The following is a 12,956-nucleotide window of genomic DNA, read 5'->3' as shown; positions in this document are numbered from 1 at the left end:
AAGAAAGAAAGAAAGAAAGAAAGAAAGAAAGAAAGAAAGAAAGAAAGAAAGAAAGAAAGAAAGAAAGAAAGAAAGAAATTGCTACACACAGTTGCCTCGACATTCAGCAACCACCCCTCTGATCAATCAGCAGCCATCAACCTTGAGACAAGACCTTTCACCAGCAACAGGATTTCACCTCATTAAAGGCTCAGAGGATCATTAACATTTTTTTAGCAATAAAGTATTTTTTTTTTTGGATTTTTAGTAGAGACAGGGTTTCACCGTGTTAGCCAGGATGGTCTCAATCTCCTGACCTCGTGATCCGCCCATCTTGGCCTCCCAAAGTGCTGGGATTACAGGCTTGAGCCACCGCGCCCGGCAATAAAGTATTTTTAACTAAACCAAGGTATGTACATTTTTTACATAATCCCATTACACATTTAGTAGACTGCAGTAAAGTTAAACATAACTTCTCTATGCACTGTGAAACAAAATATTACATGTAACTTGCTTTATTACAATATTTACTGTATTGCAGTGGCATGGAACTGAACTAACAATATCTCTTAGGTGTGCCTGTGAACGGCTTTTTAATCATCACATTCCAGAGGATCTCTCTGAAGTTATACTATGCCATCATGCCGTCTGCACCCTCTGCCCTTCAGACTTAGTAAAACACCTCTCTTCCCAGGTTATAGATCGTATGCCTATGGAATTTGCTGATCTCTGGGCCTAGACTGCCCTTCTTCCTCTTGTCAGCCTCTTGAATTCCTATTCAAACAACCGTCTCCCATTGATGTCTCGGTCAACTCCCAAAATAACCTCTCTCCTGTACATCCTAAGAGTTCTAGGAGCATATGTCCATGATAGTATCCACCCCAGTACACTGTAGAAATTTCTTCTTTTGTCTCTGTCCCTCCCTAGGTTGTGGAGGCACATTGTATGTTCATGATAGTCTGCTTAGATTGGAAAGTAAATCATGAGATTTTGTAAAGTATACTGGAGGCATCAATAGACAAACTTTGAGTTCCAGCTTTGCCCCTTACTAGCTTGTCCCATGAGCTCTTGCAAGTCATCCAATGCTTCAGAACTCTGGTTTTTATTTTAAAAATGTAAAGTATTCTCTGTTTCACATAATTACTATAAATATTAGTGTCTGCAGATTTTTATTAACTGTAAAGTGCTGAACATAAAAAATGTTTTCAATAGATTTGCAAGTACAAAACCTTGAAGTTATCATTAACAGTGTAACTCCTTCAAAAATCACAAATCATTTATAGTCATGAAATGTAAATAGCTATAACCAATGTAAGAAGTAATTTCATGCGATCTTTAATTTTAAAAATGAGGAAATCTTTATCTTAATAGGTTAAATCGGTTGCCTAAGATCACGCAACAATGACACAGTCGAATTGTAGTAGAATTTATCGTAGCCACAGAGTTATAGATGAGGAAGATTTGTTACATTGCAATGGGATAAATCTTGAAAATCATTGGAGCCAAATAATATTTTTAAATTATCTAGCATATTTACAACTTTAGATGCAAAGTTACTCTTATGAGAAGATTTAATCCCAATAAGAAATTCAATTTTATATTTTTTTTATTAATCTGACCATAAAGAACACTTGATCTTCTATCAGAGTCATTTCTGATAAAGCGCATAGATTACTAAGAATGGAAAGTTGTCATTTAGGAATAATATATTATAACAAATATACATATTACATACATATTACGAACTTTGAATCATAGAGTATTCCATACCTTTAAACAGCCCTCCCACTACCCCCATCTATGTCCATTCATATGGTTTTATCCTTTTAAATTAGGACCCTGATTCGTACTGCAAATTAAATATTTCACGGGTGGTAAGCACTTTCAAAGGCAAAGGTATCAAAATGGAAAACTAGGGACAAAAACTAAGGAAATAAAGTCTAAAAGAATTATTTTATTAATATAGGGGAAAACAAAAACAACTGCTATTTAAAACTGATGTCAGCCACTTCTGTCCATAAGAAAAATCATATGAATTTTCTTCTGAGTAGATAGAGCAATGTTCAAAGACATATATTGATGGTTTATGGTGGTTGAGCTTTCAGACATGATGTGAGAGGACTGAGGACAGCTGATAGGAAGAGGAAGAGAGGAGCGCACACAGGGAGAAACTCAGAAACATGAGGGAGGGATGACATTTTATTTCTAGAGCAGACTGGGGTGAGGTTAAAGCTAGGACAGAAAACAGAAGATCCATAAGAGGAGAGACTTGAGAGAGAGCAAAGAATTTAGCAGAACAAAAATAAATAACTCAATCAAAATCAGAATATGAGTTAGTGCAATGACAAGTCCTCTATTTGTCCCTGGACTTATTTGGAGTGAGACTTATGCTCTGCCGTAGATGATATTCTGGTTCAAAATACTTCTGCTTACATCTTGAAAGGCAAGGTGATGTAATACTTAAAAGTCATCATTAGTTTTTTTTCATGACAATGTTTTTCTATATTTTTAAACTATCTGTAGTGTTATACATAATGATGATTTTTTTGTAAAGAGCGTATAGTTGGGTCTTGCTTTATTATACAGGCTGATAATCTCTTCCTTTTAATTAAAGTGTTTTATCTATTTATACTTGATATAAACAGTGTTCTGGTTGGATACAAGACTAACTTCTTGCTAATTATTTTCTATTTGAAACACATACTCTTGGTTCAATTTTTCTTCCTTTCTTGCCATCTTTTGGATTAAATCTGTATTTGATTAGGATTCCATTTTAGGTCTCCAGTTGACTTTTTTGTTAGTATTTGCTCTGGATATGGCAAAATGGTTCTGTAACTTATCATCATATGCTATAAATTAGAAAGTTTTAGTGAGAGTGACAACCTTGTCACCTTAAGGAAGAAGGCAACGTGAATGAGCTAACATTCTGGAAATAGGTTATCTTAATTATGCTTTGCTTTCTGTAATATACAAATTCCAGATTTCACTGGATATATTAATCTGTAACATATTAATGTATGCTATAAATAATTTGTGAATATTACAATGGTATAATTTAATTAAATATGAATTCAATTACATTTTTTGCCATTTTGGAATACATCTACCTTGTACACGTGTTTTAAACCCAAAAGTTATATTTTTTAGTTTAAATAATTATCTAAAATAAATGAAGAAGAGAGAAATATACGTATTTTCTATTCAGCTACAAATTCTCCAGTTCTGGATCTCTTCATTCCTATGTGCAAAGCATTTTTCTCGAAGATTTTCTTAAACATTCCGTATGGTCCAGATATGTTGGTAATAAAGACTCACAGCTTTCACCTGCAAATGTCTTCATTTCACTTTTATTTTTGAAGGATATCAACAATGTATACAGAATTCTAGATTAAGAATTGTAATTTTTTTCTTTCAACATATTAAAAAATATTGATTTATTAAATAATAGTTTGCATTCTGATGAGAAATCATTGGACATTCCTATCACTTTTCCCAGAATATAATGTGAATGTTTGTATTGATTTTTATTCTGGTTTTGAGTTATAATTTATTAGTTTCATTTCTTAATCTTGTTGTTTAGGTATATTAGTGAGAACTCCAATGTCTTAGTTGGAATCTTAGTGTTCTTTATCCTCTGATGCCTTAACATGTATTGCTTTATTTTTAGTTCTCAAAAAAAGAACTATGATGTATCTAAGTATTGTGCGTGTTTGCTTATTCTGCTTGATTTTGCTTGACTTCTTAGTTTTGTGAGCTAATACTTTTCATCACAATTTGAAAATTTGTTTTCAATTATTTTTTAAAATATTTTATGTCCCAATTTGTTTTACTTTTCTTCCAACTCCAATTATACATACAATATTTGTTATGTTCCTGAAGACTATTAAGGTTTTTTTCAGCCTTTTCTATTTCTAAAGCATTGGTTTGGATAGTCTATATTACCTTATTTTCAAGTTCAGGTTGTTTAAGTTTAATAATCTTTTATTCTCTGGTCTCCTATCAATTGTTAAGGCCAGCTCGTAAACTGTTCATTTTAGATTTTATATTTTTCAGGTCTAGAGATTTTATTTCTCTGCTGATATTTCCTATCAAATTATTTATTATGTTCATGCTTTCTGTAAAATTTGTAAATGCATTTTTGATTTATTTTATTTTATTTTATTTCATTTTTAACTTTTGTCTTAAATTCAGTGGGTACCTGTGCAGGTTTGTTACCTGGATAAATTGTGTCATGCTGAGGTTTGGAGTACAAATATACCATCACCCAGGTACTGACTGAGCATAGTACCCAATAGTTAGCTTTTTGACCCTTTTCCTTCTCTATCCATCCCCTTTTAGTAGTCCCCAGTGTCTATTGTTCCCATCTTTATGTCCATGAATATTCAATATTTAGACCCTACTTACAAGTGAGAACATAAAATATTTTATTTTCTGTTTCTGCATTAATCTGCTTAGGAAAATGGCCTCCAGTTTCATTCGTGTGGCTGCAAAGAACATAACTTTATTCTTTTTAATGGCTGTGTAGTATTCCATTGTGCATATGTACCATATTTTCTTCATCCACTTCACCATCCATGGGCACTTAGGTTGACTGTATGTTTTTGCTACTGTGAATAGTGCTGTGATGACCATGAGAGCATATGTCTTTTTGATAGAACAGTTTGTTTCCATTTGCATAATAAATTAGTCTGTTTGCACATTGCTGTAAAGAAATACCTGAGACTGGGTAATGTATAAGAAAGGAAGATTAATTGGCTCACAGTTCTGCAGGCTATATAGAAAGCATAGTAGTTTCTGCTTCTGGGAGGCCAGAGGAAGCTTCCAAACATGGAGTAAGGTGAAGGGGGAGCAGACGTCTTACACTGCAGGAGCAGAAGCAAGACAGAGAGAAGTGGGCAGGGGGGAGTAATGTGCACTTTTATACAACTAGATCTCATGAGAAGTCACTCACTATCATGAGAACAGCACCGATGTGCACTTTTATACAAGTAGGTCTCATGAGAAATCGCTCACTATCATGAGAACAGCACCAAGGGATTGGTGCAAAATCATTAATAAGAAATCTACCCCCATGAACCAAATCACCTCCCACCAGGACTCACTTCCAATATTGGTGATTACAATTCAACATGAGATTTGGGCAGGGACACAGATCCAAACCATATCAGATATATACCCAGTAGTGTTATATAATGCTGGATAGAATGGTAGCTCTGTTTTAAGTTCTTTGAGAAATTTCCAAATTTATTTCCACTGTGGTTTGCCACTTACAAATTTCTTCTGCTAGATACCCTAAATCATCTCTCTCAAGTTCAAAGCTCCACCGATCTAGGGGAGAGGCAAAATGCTGCCAGTCTGTTTGCTAAAGCATAAGAAGAAAGAAGAATGACCTTTGCTCCAGTTCCCAACAAGTTCCTCACCTCCATCTGAGACCACTTCAGCTGGACTTCATTGTCCATATAACTGTAAGTATTTTGGCCAAAACCATTCAACAAATCTCTAAGAGGTTGCAAACTTTCCCACATCTTCCTGTCTTCTTCTGAGCCCTCCAAACTGTTCTAACCTCTGCCTGTTACACAGTTCCAAAGTCACTTCCACACTTTCAGGTATCTTTATAGCAGCACCCCATGATCTGTGGTAGCAATTTACTGTATTTGTCTGTTCTCACACTGCTAACAAACACATACCCACGACTGGGTAATTTTTGAAAGAAAGAGGTTTAATTGACTCACAGTTCAGCCTGTCTGGGGAGGCCCCAGGAAATTTACAATCATGGCAGAAGGGGAAGCAAACACATCCTTCTTCACATAGCAGCAGGAAGGAGAAGCACAAAGCAAAAGGAGGAAAATCCCCTTATAAAACCATCAGATCTCATGAGAACTCACTCACCATCACAAGAACAGCATGAGGGTAACCACCTCTATGGTTAAATTACCAGGTCCCTCCCACCAGGTCCCTCCCATGACATGTGAGGATTACGGGAATTACAGTTCAAGATGGGATTTGGGTGGGGACACAGCCAAACTGTATCAATCTGAGCATTAAAGGCTCAATATTTTACAGAAGCATCAAGATCATTCCAATGCAGATTTCTGAGGCCCCTTCTCTGTGTAGCTTATTTAGTTATGGTAGCCTGGATATCGGTTTCCTCAGTAACTCCAAATTCTGATCTCTGTCTTCTGTTTTAGCCATATCCTCTCCTCAACATAGATTCTACTTCATTGAGTTCCAAGAGCCTCCAGGAGGAAAACTAGTGCAATTATAGAGCTCTCCTCATGTGTTTCCCTTGTCTCTGGAATCACATTCCTATGCTAACTGTTCAATGTCTGAAACCAGTGGCCTTTGTACATTTTGTCAGGATTTGGGGTTTATTGTGGGAAAATCAGTGTGGAGCCAGTACCTCCATCATGTCCGGAAAAGAACGTCCTAAAGCTGCTCTTTCTTATCACTGTATTTATCTCAGGACCATTGTAAAGTGTAAAACAACAACAACAACAACAACAACAACAACAACAACAACAATACTTGTTTCCTTTATGTCAAAGCCATTTTGTTGATGTACATACAAACCTCTTCGTTTACTGATTTTTCACTCTCATTTATTTTTAAAAAAATTAAAAGAAAAGCCCCTGGTTTGCAGCCTCTTCTTTGCCCTCTGTGTTATTAAAATCTTAAGAAACTTCAAGGTCCATGTGGTGATACATACAACATTCTGATCTTCAGTTCTCTGATTTGTTTCTCTACCGTTGCTTTCTATTTGTCTTCAGGTCTATGGCTCACTTTTATAACTTCTCTCCATGTTTGCCATCACTTGAAATATATTCTATCTCTTATGTCATAAATTCAGGCACCTACTACTTCAAACACAGCCTCCTGTTTATTTACTAACCTATCCCCATGTCTTCAGTCATTTAACTTCCTTAGGACCTCCAGCATACACTTACGTATCCATGTCCTTTCTACCTTTTCCTTTTGACTAAATCTCCCATGCTGTGTACCCACTTCAATAACATTCTTGCTAATATTCTCAGAAACCTCATTTACTTGACTTGTCATACTCTACCTTACCCTACCCTCCCCTAACCCATCAAAACAAAACATGACACTCAGTTTTCATCTATCTGCCTTCTCTGCAGCAAGAAGCTAAACATAGTACAGCAATAGCACCCTACTCGGATTGGTGCCACTAAAATTTGTGATTCTCAACATCCTATGAGACTTTAAACTTTCATAAAATGTCCATGTTTCTTTAGCCATGTTTCTCTTTTGTTTGCCTCAGAAACTATTAGGTTGGTGCAAACACAATTGCGGTTTTTGCCATTAACTAGATCTCACGAGAAATCAAAAGTAATGGCAAAAACTGCAATTACGTTTGCACCAACCTAAATATATCAAATACATCTACTTATTTCTAATTCCTGACACCTTCACTCACTGTCTAATACTCAGCCAATGTCCTTTCTTTGAATGGAAGTCATTACTTGAAAAATAGTTCTATTTCCTTGAATCAAACAGACCAGCATCAATACCCATCTTATCTATCTCTTCTGCAACAATCAAATGGGTAATGTGTCCCTTCTCCTGCCAAAGTTTCATCACCCCACCCATGATCTGAACTGTGAACTCTTTTTGTTTTTCTTTGAGATGGAGCCTCACTTTGTCACCCAGGCTGCAGTGCAATGGTGCGATCTCGGCTCACTGCAACCTCCGCCTCCCAAGTTTAAGCAATTCTCCTGCCTCAGCCTCCTGAGTAGCTGGAATTATAGGCGGCTGCCACCACGCCCGGCTATTTTTTGTATATTTAATAGAGATGGAGTTTCACAATGTTGGTCAGACTGGTCTCAAACTCCTGACTTTGTGATCCGCCCACCTCGGCCTCCCAAAGTGCTGGGATTACAGGTGTGAGCCACAGCATCCAGCCTGTGAACTGTTTTCTCGATCTCCCTATCTCTTCAAAGCTTCCCCTTCTACTGGCTTCTTTCTGTTAGCATGTATAACACACATATTCAAGTCTATTTTTCCATAAGTCTCTCTTGATGTCAGGTCCCCTCTAACTCTATTTCTCTTTTCTCTCTTATAGAGAAGCTCTACAGCCAGGCTGTCCAAGTTCATATCCCAGATTTGCCACTTACTAGCTGATTACTATTAATGTAACGTTTAGCAACTCATCTAGCCTAAATGTGATTTCTTCCTCTGTAATATTAACACCTATTTCATAGCTTAGACTAAATGGTAATATATGTGAAGCATTTGTAAATGCCTAGAAAATCAAACGCTAAGTAAGTATTGGATACAGTCATACATATTATTATTGTTTAAGTGAAACTTTTTGGAACAAGTATTAATACAAGTTATATAGACTTTCTTATTTTCCTATTGCTACTCAGCACTCAGATATCTGGCAGCTGTGTCAAATATTCAGTGAAATGTTCTTGCCAAGACATTGTTAAATCCAGGAGATATTTCTCAGTTTTTCTTATCTGACTTTTGCCAGCATTTCACATTGCTGATCATTTCCTAGTTCCTATAACATCCCATTCTCTTGATCTCTGTGGAATAATTCTCTCTGGGATTTCTCCTACCCTTTGGGTATTCCTTCTTACTATATTTTGCATTTTTTTTCTTCTTTTTCTTTTTTTGCTTTCATTTTACGTGTTAACTGTCTTAAATGCCAGGATTTTCCAGAATTCTCTTTTAGATTCTCTTCTCACTCTACACATTGTTCCTGATCTCATCACACCCTGTGTTTTCAATATACTTGCTGAATTTTTAAAATCACTGTCTTCAGTTAAAACCTATCTCCTGAGCACCCAATCAATTTAGCTACTAAAGTCTCCATGGGGATCTTAGATTCAACACATATAAAATGTAACCTATGTCAGTTGCTTCCAAGATGGCCAAATAGGAACAGCTCTGGTCTGCAGCTCCCAGCAAGATCAAGGCAGAACACGGGTGATTTCTGCATTTCCAACTGAGGTACTTGGTTCATCTCATTGAGACTGGTTGGACAGTGGGTGCAGCCCATAGAGGGCGAGCTGAAGTAGGGCAGGGCATCGCCTCACCCAGGAAGCACAAGGGATCGGGAGATTTCCCTTTCCTAGCCAAGGGAAGTTATGACAGACTGTATCAGGAGAAATGGTACACTCCTGACCAAATACTGCACTATTCTCATGGTCTTAGCAACTGGCAGACCAGGAGATAGCTTCCCATGCCTGGCTCGGCAGGTCCCATGCCTGCAGAGCCTTGCTCACTGCTAGCATGGCAGTCTGAGATTAACCTGCGATGCTGCAGCTGGATAGGGGAGGGGTGTCCACCATTGCTGAGGCTTGAGTAGCTCACAGTGTAAACAAAGAGACCTGGAAGCATGAACTGGGTGGAGCCCACTGCAGCTCAGCAAGGCCCACTGCCTCTATAGATTCTACCTCTGGGGCAGGGCATACTAGAACCACAGGCAGCAGACACCTTCTGCAGACTTAAACATCCCTGTCTGACAGCTCTGAAGAGAGCACTGGTTCTCTCAGTGTGGTGTTTGACCTCCAATAACAGACAGACTACCTCCTCAAGCAGGACTCTGACCCCATGTAGCATGACTGGGAAACACCTCCCAGTAGGGGCCGAGAGACACCTCAAACAGGTGGGTACTCCTCTGGGGACGAAGCTTCCAGAGGAAGGATCAGGCAGCAATATTTGCTATTCTATAGCCTCCGCTGGTGATAGCCAGCAAACAGGGTCTGGAGTGGAGCTCCAGCAAACTCCAACAGACCTGTAGCTGAGGGGTCTGACTTTTAGAAGGAAAATTAACAAACAGAAAGGAATAGCATCAACATCAACAAAAAGGACATCCACACCAAAACCCCATCTGTAGGTCACCAACCTCAAAGACCAAAATTAGATAAAACCACAAAGGTGGGGGGAAAACAGAGCAGAAAAGCTGAAAATTCCAAAAAACAGAGTGCTTCTTCTCCTCCAAAGGATTGCAGCTCCTTGCCAGTGAGGGAACAAAACTGGATGGAGAATGAGTTTGATGAGTTGACAGAAGTGGGCTTCAGAAGGTCGGTAAAAACAAACATCTCCGAGCTCTAACCCATCACAAGGAAGCTAAAAACCTTGAACAAAGGTTAGACAAATGGCTAACCAGAATAAACAGTGTAGAGAAGACCTTAAATGACCTTATGGAGCTGAAAACCATGGCACAAAAACTTCATGACACATGCACAAGCTTCAGTAGCCGATTCGACCAAGTGGAAAAAAGGATATCAATGATTGAAGATCAAATTAATGAAATAAAGTGAGAAGACAAGATTAGAAAAAAAAGAGTGAAAAGAAACAAAACCTCCAAGAAATATGGGACTATGTGAAAAGACAAAATCTATGTTTGATTGGTGTACTGGAAAGTGATGGGGAGAATGGAACCAAGGTAGAAAACAATCTTCAGGATATTATCCAGGAGAAATTCCCTAACCTAGCAAGACAGGCCAACATTCAAATTCAGGAAATACACAGAGAACACCACAGAGATACTCCTCAAGAGGAGCAACCCCCAGACACAAATTGTTAGATTCACCAAAGTTGAAATGAAGGAAAAAATGTTAAGGGCAGCCAGAGAGAAAGGTTGGGTTTCCCACAAAGGGAAGCCCATCAGACTAACAGTGGATCTCTTGGCAGGAACCCTACAAGCCAGAAGAGAGTGGAGGCCAATGTTCAACATTCTTAAAGAAAAGAATTTTCAACCCAGAATCTCATATCCAGCTAAACTAAGCTTCATAAGTGAAGGAGAAATAAAATCCTTTACAGACAAGCAAATGTTGAGAGATTGTGTTACCACCAGGCCTGCCTTACAAGAGCTCCTGAAGGAAGCAGTAAACACGGAAAGGAACAAGCGGTACCAGCTACTGCAAAAACATGCCAAATGGTAAAGACCACAGATGCTCTGAAGAACCTGCATCAATTAGTAGGCAAAATAACCAGCTAACATCATAATGACAGGATCAAATTCACATATAATAATATTAACCTTAAATGTAAATGGGCTAAATGCCCCAATTAAAAGACACAGACTGACAAATTGGATAAAAAAAGAGTCAAGACTTATCGGCGTGCTGTATTCAGGAGACCCATCTCACATGCAGAGATGCACATAGGCTCAAAATAAAGGGATGCAGGAAGATCTACCAAGCACATGGAAAGCAAAAAAAGCAGGGGTTCCAATTTTAGTCTCTGATAAAACACACTTTAAACCAACAAAGATCAGAAGAGACAAAGAAGGCCACTAAAAAATGGTAAAGGGATCAATTCAACAAGAAGAGCTAACTATCCTAAATATATATGCACCCAATACAGGAGCACCCAGATTCATGAACCAAGTCCTGAAAGACCTACAAAGAGACTTGGACTCCCACACAATAATAGTGGGAGACTTTAACACCCATCTGTCAATATTAGACAGATCAACGAGACAGGAGGTTAACAAGAATATCCAGGACTTGAACTCAGCTCTGGACCAAGCAGACCTAATAGACATCTACAGAACTCTACACCCCAAAGCAACAAAATATACATTCTTCTTGGCACCACATTGAACTTATTCTAAAATTGACCACATAATCGGTAGTAAAACACTCCTGGGCAAATGTGAAAGAGTAGAAATCACAACAAACTGTTTCTCAGAATACAGTGTAATCAAATTATAACTCAGGATCAAGAAACTCACTCAAAACTGCCCAACTACATGGAAACATAATAACCTTCTCTGAATGCTCAGTGAATAACAAAGTGAAGGCAGAAATAAAGATGTGCTTTGAAACTAAAGAGAACAAAGACACAATGTACCAGAATTTCTGGGACACTTTTACAGCAATGCGTACAGGGAAATTTATAGCACTAAATGCCCACAAGAGAAAGCAGGAAAGATCTAAAATTGACACCCTAACATCACAATTAAAAGAATTAGAGAAGAGCAAAAAAATTCAAAAGTTAGCAAAAGGCAAGAAATAACTAAGATCAGAGCAGAACTGAAGGAAATAGACACACACACACACACAAAAACCTTCAAAAAAATCAATGAATCCAGGAGTTGGTTTTTAGAAAAGATCAACAAAATAGATAGGCTGCTGGCAAGATTAATAAAGAAGAAAAGAGAGAAGAATCAAAAAGACACAACAAAAAATGATAAAGGGGACATCACCACTGATCCCACAGAAATACAAACTACCATCAGAGAATACTTTAAACACCTCTACACAAATAAACTAGAAAATCTAGAAGAAATTGATAAATTAATGGATACTTCCAAGACTAAACCAGGAAGAAGTTGAATCCATCAATCGACCAATAACAGGTTCTGAAATTGAGGCAATAATTAATAGCCTACCAACCAAAAAAGTCCAGGACCAGACAGATTCACAGCTGAATTCTACCAGAGGAAAAATTAAAAGCTAGTGCCATTCCTTCTGAAACTATTTCAATCCATAGAAAAAGAGGGAATTCTCTGTAACTCATTTCATGAGACTAGCATCATCCTGATACCAAAGCCTGGTAGCGACACAACAAAAAAAGATAATGCAGCCAACAGACAGATGAAAAAAGTGCTTATCATCACTGGTCATTAGAGAAATGCAAATCAAAACCACAATGAGATACCATCTCACACCAGTAAGAATGGCATTAAAAAGCCAGGAAACAACAGATGCTGGAGAGGATGTGGAAAAATAGGAACGCTTTTACACTGTTGGTGGGAGTGTAAATTAGGTCAACCATTGTGGAAGACAGTGTGGTTAGAACTAGAAATACCATTTGACCCAGCAATCCCATTACTGGGCATATACCCAAAGGTTTATAAATCATGCTACTATAAAGACACATGCACATGTATGTTTACTGTGGCACTAGTCACAATAGCAAAGTCTTGGAACCAACCCAAATGTCCATCAATGATAGACTGGATTAAGAAAATGTGGCACATGTACACCATGGAATAC

The sequence above is a fragment of the Piliocolobus tephrosceles genome, chromosome 16 (genome assembly GCF_002776525.5).
Source record: "Piliocolobus tephrosceles isolate RC106 chromosome 16, ASM277652v3, whole genome shotgun sequence".
NCBI classification, from domain to species: Eukaryota; Metazoa; Chordata; class Mammalia; order Primates; family Cercopithecidae; genus Piliocolobus; species Piliocolobus tephrosceles.
Note: the sequence above shows the minus strand (reverse complement) of the source record.